Below are 14,413 nucleotides of genomic sequence, written 5' to 3' on the forward strand. Positions count from 1 at the left end.
TGTGAGGTAAAAACTTGCACCATCTTTTTAAAAAATTTTATTCAGTGGCAGAAATGGGCTTCCATAGGTCTCAACCTGATTTCAACTACAAATCTGTTTGTTAAATTCCAAAAACGAGAAGTGCAATAAAAGTAAACCATATTGCATGTGTGCTATATTCCAAGTCTTCTGAAGCCGTATGACAGCCTCATTATTTAGGGGGATCAGGCCGAAATTTTAAATCTCATTTGCACTTGCATTTAGTTCAGATTTGCTACATTGCTTCAATGCCTGGATATGCAATACATATATACTACATATATATTTGATGTCAGAGATGTCAAACCTGATTGTGTGTCTTATCATTGATGTAAAAGCTTATGCAGTGTGTCTTGCCGTACCATATTTAATTTGAACGTGCACAAAAGAGATTTATGGAAGACTGTTTCTGCCAGTGAATAAAAAATGTAAAAAGGTAATTGCGACTTTTTATCTCACAATTCAAGTTCAAGTTCACATTTTAAGTTATAAAGTCAGAATAGTGGGATATAATCTTGAAGTTGTGAGAAATAAAGCCGGAATTGCAAGACTTTTTTTCTTGCAAATACGAGTTTGTATCTCGCAAAAAGACATAACTGTGTGATATAAAAAACTAAACTGCGAGTTATAAAGTAAGAATAACAGGACATAAACTTGCATTTTCAAATTTCGAATTGCATTTTAATAAAAATTCTGACTTTTTTCTCTTAAAAATGCAGACTTTTTTTCGGAATTGCGTAATACAAACTCACAATTCTGGCTTTTTTTTTTATCAGAATTGTAATATTTAAACTTGCAATTGCGAGTTCCAAAGTCAGAATTAGAAGAAAAAAAAGTCAGAATTGCATGATATAAACTCGCAATTCTGACTTTTTTATCAGAATTGTAAGATTTAAACTCGCAATTACAAGTTTATATCTTACAATTCTTATTCGATTGTGTAATTCAAACTCGCAATTCTGACTTTTTTTAAGACTACGATTTAAACTTAGTCAAAATTACGAGAGAAAAGTCAGAGTTGCATGATGTAAATTCACAGTTGCAAAAATTGAAGTCAGAATTGTGAGAAGCCCACAATTCAGATTTTTTTTTTCTCGCAAACATAAGTTTGTATCTCGCAATTCTGACTTTTTTTTTTTTTCAGAATTGTGAATTGTGAAAGTCAATTTTGACTTTTTTCTTGCAATTGCAAATTTTTGTCTCGTATTTCAGACTTTTTTCTCACGAGTTTAAATCTTGCAATTCAGACTTTTTTGCCCAGAATTGCGAGTTTATATTTTGCAGTTCTGGCTTTCTAACTCTAAAATTGCAAGTTTATATCTTACAGTTCTGAGAAAAAAAAAGTCTGAATTTTGAGATAAGAAGTCGCAATCACTTTTTTTTTTTTTTTAAATTTAGTGGCTTCGAGAGTGATTTGAGAGATATGGAAGAAGGAGAAGATTTTTTTCATGAATAACGAATTAAAAACTTCAAGGGAGCACAAGTCAAACAGGCTATGTTTATGGTATGTTTATATTGATTGTTGAAGGCACGGATTAAAGAAAGTCAGCAATGCCATGAGAGTTAGCAAATAAAAAGAGAATGTTACATTTTAGATGAACTGTCCCTTTAAGAACTGTTCAGCATATGAAAAGATTGAGGATCAATCTAAGAACATATATCCCAGCAAATCAATTCCTGTTCGGAGCAAAGTGGCAGAGATTTTGAAAGGATGACTCATTCTTATTGATATAGAGGTCTCAGCCCTTGTGACACCGCCACCATCAAACTCTCATAGGGAGTGATAAATCAACTGTCACATGTAGGAAGCATTAAGAGACATTTAGAGGAAGCTCACGACTTCCATTAAAGTGAAACCGCTCTGTATCGTGCTTTATCTCTCTCTCCTTTTTCTCCTTGAACAGAGATTAATTCTGCAGTTCTGCTCAGTCAGGTACATCACTCCAGTCCGGTGCTCTTTTGGCCAGACTTCCTTCTCTGCTGCCAAACTGTGAGTCTCTAAGGATACCTGACTAGAGCCGGCTAGACGGAGGTATTCTGAGCGAATCTGTATGTGTCTTTGGGGGAAGTAGTGTGTGTGTGAGCACTATATTTAGTACTAAGGCATAGTTTTAGAGCGTGTGCACACTTAAAAGGCTTATTTTTGGCCTTGTTGCTACTTTTATTGATAGCAGTGGAAGAGAAAATGAAGGGTAGAAGATTGATGATTGGAAAATGATGCAAACCAGAATTAAACATCCATTTTTATTAGTATATGTGAATATATCAGTTTGTGCGGAGTAATAATTCAGCCTATTTATCACATGTTAGTCCAAGGTGATGGAATGCTGTTCGGCTTAATTTAACCCTTAGGTCAGACTACAAATATGTGTTTTCATAAAGGCCTTAAATCAATTCCATGTGGTAAACCTGGCCCTAAATAGACCATATTTTATATTGGTTAAAGCATGCGCACTTCCTACTAGACAGAGGCTATGAAATGTGTTTTTGAACGGACGTTTCCCAGAATTACTCCTCCTCTGTGCTGTCTGAAGTGTGTACGTATATGGAGGACTGCTACACAAGGGGAACGGAGCAGCTTGAGTAGACTGCAGAAGAACGATATGGTGCCGTGTTAAGAGCAGATGAATGGACTTGTTTGTCCTGTGGTCTTGAGCAGCTCAATAAAGACGTCTCGGAGTTATCAATGAAATTTGAGTTGGAGAGCCAGAGTAGCTTCTTCTCAGAGGACCTCATGCAATTACGTCACAGACGTTTATCTCTCCTTCACTAGCCTCCATTACAGGGGTCCTATTATGCTCCTTTACAAAGTCAAATTTTGTTTTGGAGGTGTACTAGAACATGTTTTCATGCTTGGTGGTCGAAAAAGTGATTATTTTTAACATAATTTACATTATTGCAATATGTTTCTTCCAGCCTGGCACAAAGGGCTCGATTAGTTCCGGGTTTAATGAAGGCCTGCCTTCCGAAAAATGAAAAGTGTTGTGATTGGTTAGCTGTCCCACTGCATTGCGATTGGCTAACAGCTTAGACAGTGTTTCAGTACTGCCACGCCCCTTGTCAAAGAAGCAAGTTCCGTGTACAACTGTTAGCGCAAGCTGGATTAAAGTGATTCTTACATTTTAAATGTGGATATTTTTCTTACAAAAAACACATCGATTCACTCCAGGAGGCTTTTATTGACCCCCCGGAGCTGTGTGAGCCACTTTTTATTATGGATGGATGCATATTATTGGACTTGTTTTGGACTGATGAAGAGAAACACCCATCTATGCCGTTCTAAAGCTGGGGAGTGCCAGGATAATTTTTATAGCATTCGTCTGAAAGAAGGAAGTCATATACACCTAGGATGCATGGAGGGTGAGTAAATAATACACTACAGTAGTGTATCACTATTGTCAGCCTGCGAGATTGCCAATACATGATTTTATCGTGATAATTTATTTAATTATTTACATACTTAGTTTCATTGTCCAAAACCAGCTCCAGCATAAGGCTAAAAGCAGCCTAATATTAACAAAGATTAGCCTAGTCTATTCTAGTGCAAGTTTATGCATTTTAAAAAAACATTTGCGTTATAAGTGAAGCTATCTACACTGTATGATGAGTAAATCTCTTACCACACACTGCACACGTCTGTGGTGCGTTACAGCTCCGATGCGGTAACCGGAGTAGATCGCGGCTTCGGCATGTCTTTCGACCCCCTGTACTACGCACGTCTGTGGCGTGTTACTGCTCTGAAGTGGCCAATCTAGTCAATGCTTGTGTTTATACCCACCGTGCTGCGGCTCATTAAAGCGGCTCTCCACGCTGCATCGCTAAATTGAGGATAATCCCCCACCTCGTCCCTACCCACCCCCCAGCAATTTTCGTGGCGGGATTTAATTTAATGATATTCTAATGCACCGCGTTGTGACATCATTGCATGTGGAAAACAAACACTGTAGTCCAAAGGAGCCGTTCGTGGTAGTTCTTGAAAAGACATTTTTTTTTAAACGAAATATCTCCTTTTGGAGTGGACTTTGAGATTTGTAACTTTGTAGATCTTTTTTATGCCCAAAGATACACACCACACACTGACTAAAATTCAAAAAGTGAAAAACCATAATAGCACCCCTTTAAACAAGCTTGTTTGGAAATAATTTGGATAGCTACGTTTTTTTTTTTTTTTTTTTTTTTTTTTTTTTTAGCAATAACAGTGGAGTAACAGCTCCTGTTACTGGAGCCGCAGTGATCATCCTTGGTGAATTGATCTGGATCCTGTTGTTTCCAGGATATGAGATTGGCAACTCAGTGATGTTTCTGTGATTGCTTTTGTTGAAAGGGATTGAGTCCAAAAATATATCTCACCAAGAGTAACCATGACCAACATTCGCTTTGCCCTTTAAAGGTTCTCTGTGTTTCTCTGTGATTACAGACCTAACATATTTCATAAAATACTAAAGCATTTATTTGAAATAGAAATCTTTTGTAACATAATAAATGTCTTGAAATATCTAAATGTCACTTTTGCAGTTTAATGCATCCTTGCTTGAGATTTTATATAAGTTTTACATACACTGTTGTTGAAAAGTTTGGGATCAGCAAGATTTTTTAGTAAGATAAGTAAGTTTCTTCTGCTCATTAAGTGTGCATTTATTTGATTAAAAAACAGGAAAAACTGTAATATTACGAAATATTATTGCAATTTTAAGTAACGGTTTTCTATTTTAATATAGTTGTATATATAATTTATTCCTGTGATGTAAAGCTGAATTTTAATATTTGAGTCCAAATAAAGCAATATTAAATATGTAAAAAGTTTCTCACACCACAGAAAAATATTAACCACCAAGCTTTTCATTAAGACCATAAAGAATCATATCAACTTGTGGAAAATGGGCAACCGATGACCCCTTTAAAATAAGATAAATAAAACCAGAATCTCCTCCTGAAGATCCCAAAAAAGTCTGTTGGCTCCTCAGTTCACTCAGAGAATCTGTCAATCTCAGCTGTCAATCATGACGTCACGCTCCCGTTTTTATAGCATCACATAGCTAACTAAAACCAAACTTATTTCAAAAACAAACGCTAGAACTTACATTGGCGTGATTTAAAAGATATATCTTTGGAAAACAGTTATTTAAAGTAAAATTTAATTCTTTAGTTTGCCTCACATCCCATTAGATTTCATGGAGAGGGCAGGGTTTATGACCTATACTGGGACCTGGGTGTGATCGAAACATTTTGGCTTCACTTTTCAAGATTGAGGCACGCTTGGGCGCTGCATATTCCATGTCTTCGTCATGAGATCAGGTTGCAAAAAATCCTAAACATAAAAAGGGTGAAAAACTGTTTAATGGTCTAACACAACAATTCAGTAGTACATAGTTCACAGTCTTTGTAATGTGTTGCAGCAATACATTTCTTCTAATTAATAATGTGTTCAGAAACAATTCTTTGAACTGCCTTCAATATTAATACAATATGAACAGAAGAATGGGGATAGCATGTGCAGTGCATGTCCAAACTACCATGATATTGCCTTGGTACATATCTAAAAATGATAGCATTACCATGGTGCATGTCCCTAAAACAAACAAACAAATAAACAAACATAAACATGGCAATATGATGTTGCTTTTTTGTAAGCGTTCCATGAGATTTTGAAAAATGTCTTCTCTGTTCACACTCAGTTTTGATATAATTGGTGCTAAAACTTGTGTCAAACTCATTTCTCGAAAATTTCATGTTTTCAAGCTCCATTACCCTTGTCAGCTTGACGCAAGCTGTTTATGCATGCGGTTGTAGCTTTCTGTGAGTAAATATCTCTGCACTGCTACACCCCTGAGACATAAATGTAAATGTAGGGTTTGCTCCAAAAGCCTCATGTGTATTACATGTTTGGCATCACGCAGTAGTCCGGCCATGTCACGTTGCGGATTGCCCTAAACCCACCACTCAGGGCGGAACGGCCATTAGCAGCTGCCTGTCAGCGAGCTTCAGCCACCGCTGGATGGTTGCTTGGCAACTGAGACCCTACACGGCCAATCAGCATGTAACAGGAGTTTGTTCTGCATAAAGCAGGTCAAGAATCACCCCTTAATTCCACTCACATGTCCTTTCTCTTCACTTCAAGGCTGATGTGAATGCTTCAGGGACACTTAGGGCCAAAGATAATTTTGTTGGAAGATTATTCAAATTTTAATCAAAATATTTTTATGTATTATACATTTACAGCATCACAAACATGGCATCTCTGAACCTTTTTCCACCTATTTTATCATCTCTAATTGCTTAGTACACCTCTTCTCAGCAACCATGATTTGAGATATCCGTCAAATGTTTCTACTGTAAATGCTTGTGTTTAATATTTAAGATTAGGGATTTCAAAAATATGCCTTGGCAAGCCATGTTAATAAGAGTATGACAGCCATACTTGCATGTGTACTCTGGCACATCTTCTCATTTACATTCTCATCATGCCAAGATGGATAAACATAATGCTGAACTAATCTAGGAGTGCCTTCAGCATTAAAAAGATATGCAGCATTTTATCTTTGATAAACTTAAAGGAGAAGTCCACTTCCAGAACGACAACAATTTACATATAATGTACTCACCCCCTTGTCATACAAGATGTTCATGTCTTTCTTTCTTCAGTCGTAAAGAAATTATGTTTTTTGAGGAAAACATTTCAGCATTTTTCTCCATATAATGGACTGATATGGTGCCCCAGATTTGAACTTCCAAAATGCAGTTTAAATGTGACTTCAAATGATCCTAAATGCGGTTTTAAATTATCTCAGCCGAGGAAGAAGGCTGTTATCTAGCGAAACGATCGGTTATTTTCATAAAAATAATACAATTTATATACTTTTTAATGTCAAACGCTCATCTTGTCTTACTTTGCCTGCACTCCGGTTCATGACAATTAGGGTATGTCAAAAAAGTCCCATTTCATGTTCTTCCTCAACTTCGAAATCGTCCTATATCGCTGTTTTACCTTTTTTGTTAAGGGTGTTTGATCTTCTTTGCATGTTCACTTTGCAAAGACTGGGTCGGTACTTCTGCAGTGATTCTGCATTTGGGATCGTTTGAAGCCGCATTTAAACTGCATTTTGGAAGTTCAAACTCGGGGCACCATAGCAGGCCGTTATATGGAGAAAAATCCTGAAATGTTTTCCTCAAAAAACACAATTTCTTTACAACTAAAGAAAGAAAGACAAGAACATCTTGGATGACATGGGGGTGAGTACATTATCTGTAAATTGTTGTTCTGGAAGTGGACTTCTCCTGTAATCTTGTCTGTAGTGAATCTGCGACTGTTTTTCAGGTCTTGCATGTCTTTTTGATCATATTACTGCACACGTCTATCTACATGCAAACACCTCATCTGTCTGTAGACTGATATCCCCAAAAAGGCATTTTCCCTGATCTGTAGCATTAAAATGCCTCTGAGCTCTGCAGTTTCTTCTTGCAAGTGCAGTCCCCACAGGTTACGCTGTAAAAAAAACACCTTGCACAGATTGAAGATATATATCATATCTGGACACTCAAGATGTGGAATGTTTTATTCATGTCACAAGTATTGTGAAAGTAGGCTGGTTTGTTTCGAGGCTGGTGACTATCTGTCTTTGAATCGAGATGTTTGGAAGGTCTGATGTATCGTCATAACAGCGCATTGGGCTTTAGGGACAATTTTGTTTGTGGAGTCCTGTCTCAGACTTGGAGGAGCCTTTTAAAGTTTGTTTACCCAATAACGTGGTGGGAGGACAGATACGAATATTGTGTTTGCAGTGTTCAGGAGAAAGTGAAATAGTATGGCATTTTTTTGTTTTAAAGTTACTTAAAGTTTTTAGCAGAAAAAGAGAAATTGTACATCTGGGAAACATTTAAAATGATGGGACTCACATGGCCTAGAAAAAGCTGTTATATTCTCTATATGGGTGGTTGCCCCTCATTTTGTTTAATTTATTTATTAAGTACGAATAAACAACATTGCAAAAAAAAAAAAAGAAAAAAAAAAAAAAAGTCATCTAAGATCTTATATCAGCTAAACATGCAAGCAAGGTTTCCAAAACGTTCTTGTCATTGTGTTTCATATGTAAATACAGTTGAGGTCAAAAGTTTACATACACCTTGCAGAATCTGCAAATGTTAATTATTTACCAAAATAAGAGGGATCAAACAAAATGCATGTCATTTTTATTTAGTACTGACCTGAATAAAATGATTCACATAAAAGACGTTTACATACAAAAGTCCACAAGTGAAAATATACAAAATTACCCTGTTCAAAAGTTTACATACACTTGGATTTTAGGATCAAATCTGAACATACATGTGTTTTATAAATGAGGCCCCTGTTTTTTCCCCTTTTTCCATGCGCTCATATTTACCTCGACTGCAGGGGCTACACGCTCTGAGCACACTTCTGTTTGTTTCATTAGACAGCTCAAGCTGTTTCTTCAAATAATGTTAGCGCATAGTTAAAAACAGAAAGAGCAGAGCAAGTTTTCAGCCGGGAGAGCTGGGATTCCCATCCGGTCTAAAGCCAATGTCTTTTGTTAAGCCAAAGTCCAATTAGCTCCCAGCTGAATGGGGCCAATCTGTTTGAATTCCCCATATGGTTTGAGTTCGCTCCCATTTTCGGAGACTTAGGGAATCCCATCAGTTGCAACTAAGCCCTACAGAAAAATGAAAAAACACAGGTGGAAATAAATGAGGAGACTTTCTGTCTTTGATATGTAAATGTTCATGGTGGTAAGAGCTGCTAATTAGTAGTGATGGGAAGTTCGGATCATTTTACCGACTCGGACCTTTAAGTCTCGTTCAGCAAAATGAACAAATCTTTTTTCAAGTCATTTCGTTCATTCGTTCAGCAAAATATAATTAAAATGTTACGTGTTTCCTCCCTAACACATCTACTGCTTACACAAATGTTGATCACACTACAAACAAGACAAAACTATAATGCTATAAGAAACAGAAAAGATTAATTGATTGTTTACCTGGGTCTTTAGTCTATGATTAGCTCACCTCACCTCTTATCTGACAAGATTTCGGGTTTGAGTCGTTCGTTCATCACGTGACAGCCCCATAAGCTTAACCAATGCAGTGCGTGCCAGAAAGAGAATTGATTAGTTCATCTCTCGAGTCTAAGGGTTCGAGTCGTTCGTTCATCACGTGACAGCCCCATAAGATGAACGAACGACTCCAAAAACCAGGTAGAAGACTCGAAACGCGTGAACTAATTCCAGTACAGAACCTAATAGGATGTTGCGCATGCGCAACTGAACAAATCGTTGAAGAACAACCCATCACTACTAATTAGAAGGATAATTTCACCGGAGAGATAAGAGTCCAGCAGATTTCCATGCTGGTGTTAGGTATGTTTTGATGCTGGTTTAAGCTAGTTATTTGCTGGTTTATGCTGGTCATGTTGCTGGTCAAGGACCAGCATAAACCAGCAAAGGACTAGCTTAAACCAGCATCAAAACATACCTACCAGCATATGCTGTTTTTTTTCCACCAGGGTATACAATGTATATGAATTAATAATTCATGATATTTGTAAAAATCCTTTACCAACCTAAAAACTAAATGCTTATAATATACAAAACAATGATTAGGTGGTGTACTTATATCTAAGGTGTTAGGGAAATATATTATTACTTTTACCACAAGGTGTCTTATCACATATTAAAAGCAATAGCACAGCTCTGCTCAAATCGAAAGGCTGAATGATGTGAGATATGTTTAATATATGTTGCATGAATGAATTACACGCTGAAATTTAATATTTAGGGTTAAGGGTTTGTTCAGCTGCTGGTCGGCATTTTCATTTCAAAATATTATCTCAACAAGCATCTAAAATTACCAATTTGCCCCCTGGAGGATATCATAATGCCTCATATGTGATTATTATGCAGACTGTGAGTGTTCATTTACATTAATGTTATAATCCAGAAAATTGGATTATGTTAGCCACAGTGGATTGAATCCTCTCCAGGTTTAAAGCGTTAGACAATAAATCACCTGAATTTATCTTACAGCCCATTTGAGCGTCCATCAAACTTTAGCACAAATGCAAATAATAAAAGACAAGCGCTATGTTTTATGTCACTAATTATTATTGTTGTAATTTTGAATAGCTAGTTTTATTGCCATGTACCTTACGATATCCATCACTGCCATGAAGGCCAGTAAACAGCTTTACGACACGGGTTTATGAGGAGTTTACATGTTAGTAGACACCCTGAGAAAGTGTAATAACATGGCCTCCGCTGGGATGGCACAGATAAAATGGTTTATCACGAAGTAGGGTCTCGTAATCCCTCTTGAATGGCTCTCGAACGCCGGCCTAGTTCATCTGCTCCTCTTCACTGCATCAAACATAGGCATTCAAAACACAAAGATGTCCTTTCCAGACCTCACGGAAATCATAAGAGCTTATCTATTCTTTTCTCTCACACACTAGTCATATGTCGATTTTTGTTTCGGTAAACTGAGTCACTGGTGTGAAATCAGCAAGGAATTTGTCAAGCTGAGCAGGAATCAGACGATACAGCACGATACCGCCGCAAATGTGAAACCTTAAAAAGAGCTTGTAAAGCTGGAGTAAATGTCAAGCTTGATAAAACACATTCTCTTTGATCTTCAAAATAAAAATAAAAAAAAACCTGGCTGCAGACGCTCAAAGTGGGTGAAACTAGAGCTAATGTGTAACCGCATGGTAATATTTTACTGTGTTTATTAATATTCACTTTAGAAGGTTTTAGCATTAGCAATCCTAAGAACAGAGTGAAGAATTTTTTGACACATCCAATTTGACTTGTCCATGTGCTGTGAAGTGAATATTCGCATTATGTTATCGCTCTGATTACTTGTGGGTTGTTTTTTGTGTCACTCGCGTGGATAAAATCATTGCATAATGCCTTCCTCCATTTTCTCTTATGGTTTAATTATTGGCATGGATAGATTACATACTAAGTCAATGCAAAGATGTGAATTGGGTGACGTGATTGTTGCGAATGTGTGATATTGTGTCTTCCGCGCAAGTTGAAAAATGTAAACTCGAGTGGAAAATTTGCATGACTTGTCGTGCAAGCCAGCCAAAGAAGAATTTGACATGTCCTTATGCTGTGTGGACATCAAACGTGAATTTAAAGTCCATTTCCAGAACAACAATTTACAAATAATTTACTCACCCCCTTGTCATCCAAGATGTTCATGTCTTTCTGTCTACAGTCGTAAAGAAATTATGTTTTTTGAGATAAGCATTTCAGGATTTTTCTGCATATAATGGACTTCAATTGTGGCCCCGATTTTGAACTTCAAAAAAGTAGTTTAAATGCAGCTTCAAAGGGCTCAAAACGATCCCAGCTGAGGAGGAAAGGTCTTATCTAGCGAAATGATCGGTCATTTTTTTCTAAAAATAAAAATTTGTATACAATTAAGCTCAAAAGCTCACGTAGCACAGGCTCTCGGATGTGCGTCCACGGGTCGTTCTTGAACGATTCGTTCATTTTGAACAAATCTTTAATGTGACGAATCGTCTTGGGGAGTGCATGTGCAACATTCTATTAGGTTCTGTACTGGAACTAGTTCACCTGTTTCAAGTCTTCAGGTTTTTTGAGATGCTCGTTCATCTTATGGAGCTGTCACATGATGCTGATTTTGCTAAAATTAACGAAATGACTTGGAAAAAAAGATTAATTAATTTTGCTGAATGAGACTCAAAGATCCGAGTCGGTAAAATGATCCAAACTCCTCATCATTACTACGAATCATGTCTAAGTTCATCGCCTGTGTACTTCAGCTAAAAAAGGTGAAAAACTCCATCTTATTTTCTCCTACAACTTCAGAATCGTCCGACACATTGTACCTTTTTGTTTGTAAACAGCGTTTGACTTACTTGCACTTTCTTAGTTTTTGCATGTTCGCTTTGTAAACACTGGGTCTGTGGTTCCTCTTACGCTCTGCGTGATCTTTCGACATGATGCAATAGTATGTAACGTCGTGAACGCGCATGCCAGAACCTGTGCTACACCAGCTTTTGTACTTAAAAAGTATACAAATTTTTATTTTAAATTTCAGCTCCAACAGAAAATGTGCATGACGCATTGTCGCACAAGCCAATCAGCAAAGAATTTATTGACATGTCCTTATGCTTTGTGCACACCAAGTGAATATTCACATTGCGTTATCGCTTTAGAATAGAGAGTTAATATAAAGACGTGAATAGACTTGAAAACGCATCTGGCGTCTTGAATGATGCAGTTTGGGCAACGCGATATCGCGTCTTCCACGCAAGTTGATATGGTAGTTTGCATATAATTCAAACAATTACATTGACTTTGCATGTAATCAACTTCCATGAATAATTCAGTTTGCTTTTTGTGTGCAGTGCACGTGCCATATTGCTGATTAATTTTCAAGAAACATTTCCTTTTGTTGTCAATGCTAAAAATAGTTGTGCTGCATAATATCTACGTGGAAAACATTATATATATTTTTTTTTCAGGACTTTTGGATAAATAGAAAAGTTGTAAATTTATTTGCAATACATGTCACTTTTGATCAGTTCAATGGATCATTGCCTAAAGTATTTAATTTATTAAAAAAATCATGCTGACACTAAACTTTTGAACAGTTTATTCACTTTTTTTCTATCATTGTTCCCAGCATATATACAGATGTAATTTTTAAACATTAAAGCAATTTACAATAAGTCTAACGTACATTTCATTCTGCCTACAAGAGGGAATTACTGTATGTTAAGATGTGATGTGAACTATTTATTTCCAGTGACCCAAGAGAGAAGTACAGTATAGTGTTGTTGAGGTAGAATGGCAGTGCACCTCAGAGACAGCTCAGCTCTCTCTCTCTCTCTCTCTCTCTCTCTCTCTCTCTCTCTCTCTCTCTCTCTCTCTCTCTCTCTCTCTCTCTCTCTCTCTCTCTCTCTGAGGAGTTCGTTCCTCTCCACTGGAGTTCAGCTCATCACAACCATGATCACTGACTTCCTACAGAGACCGCTTAAAGTCGACATGAAATTGCTTTCACAACCCATTTTACTTCTATAATGTGACATGTTTCTAATTAAAAAGCAGTTTGACTATTGGTTAACATTAACCAAGATCCTACTCAGCTAGATTACATGCACTGATGAATTGTGCATAATATGACCAGGAGCATGGACTGAAAAACAAGGTGAAGTGTGTAATTTCTGCAGCACAAATGCAATTTCACAAATAATTGTTTTGCCAGAAGTTGACACACTGGACTGCTAAAATGAACAAAGCAGTGTTTGAAAGTCCTGCAGAGCGACAGCGTTTACACTCTGTTTAAGATTGGCTTGCTCATAGTTGTCTTTGCACATTAATCTAGGAGAGGAAAAAGGATTTTAAAACATGACTGAAATGGCCAGGTTAATATTGCTGTTATTGGGCTTGAGTGCACTACATGCGCTCATTTCCTCAGTGTTATGAACGTGGACAGCAGTGCTTGGCTCCTCACTGGAGCAGCACCATGGACAGCGACAGGCCCGTCAGCCTCAGGTCTCCCCTGCGGGACTGACACTGCACGCACCGAGGCTCTGTAGTCAGTTTGCTGCTTTAACATCTGTCCATAAAGAACATCTGTCCAATGAGGGATATTCTAGTTGCACTCTGTTTCCTTATGTAGTTAGTAACTCCTAACCGAACATATTTTACTTAATTGTTAATTACTCTGTGGTGCTTTATGATCTGTGGTGCAGTGCTCCCCAGAGCCACACTTTATCAAGAGGCTTTGTGCTAATAAATTTCTGCAAAGTGGACAAAATTATTGAGACAGCTGCATGCAACTGAGAACTAAACATTAGCAATTGTTATTCATTCATTCATTAGTAAAGCTAGAGTATTTTAAGGGTTTTTGTATGCATCCAAAAAATGTTTTTATGCAATTAAATGTCAAAATATGTTAAAAGGAAATCACAGTGACTAGTGGGGTGAGAAAGACAATGAAGAGAGAGTTTGTCAGTACATTTGTTACACAATTTTCTATATTGATTTTATGTTTCCCATACTCGCTGAAAGGGCATAAATACCAGCTCACGGTCTCAGCTGTGGATTTTAGATTTTTTTTCCCCCACTCACTTTATTTGTGAATTCTCAAGTATTACAAAATGTTTCAGTACAGTTTAAATAACATTTTAACATCTGACTATATATAAAGAATAAAAACAGGGGATTGGAATAAAAATAGGAAACTAAGAAACTATCAAAATGAAATATACAATCAATTATTCCCAAGTAGTAAAACACAAAAAAATACACTACAAGTCAGGATTTTTTTAAAGTGTTTTTAAAGAAGTCTCTTCTGCTCACCAAGCCTACATTTATTTGATCCAAAGTACAGCAAAAACAGTAAA

This window comes from Labeo rohita, chromosome 4, assembly GCF_022985175.1.
Source record: "Labeo rohita strain BAU-BD-2019 chromosome 4, IGBB_LRoh.1.0, whole genome shotgun sequence".
In the NCBI taxonomy this organism is placed as follows: domain Eukaryota; kingdom Metazoa; phylum Chordata; class Actinopteri; order Cypriniformes; family Cyprinidae; genus Labeo; species Labeo rohita.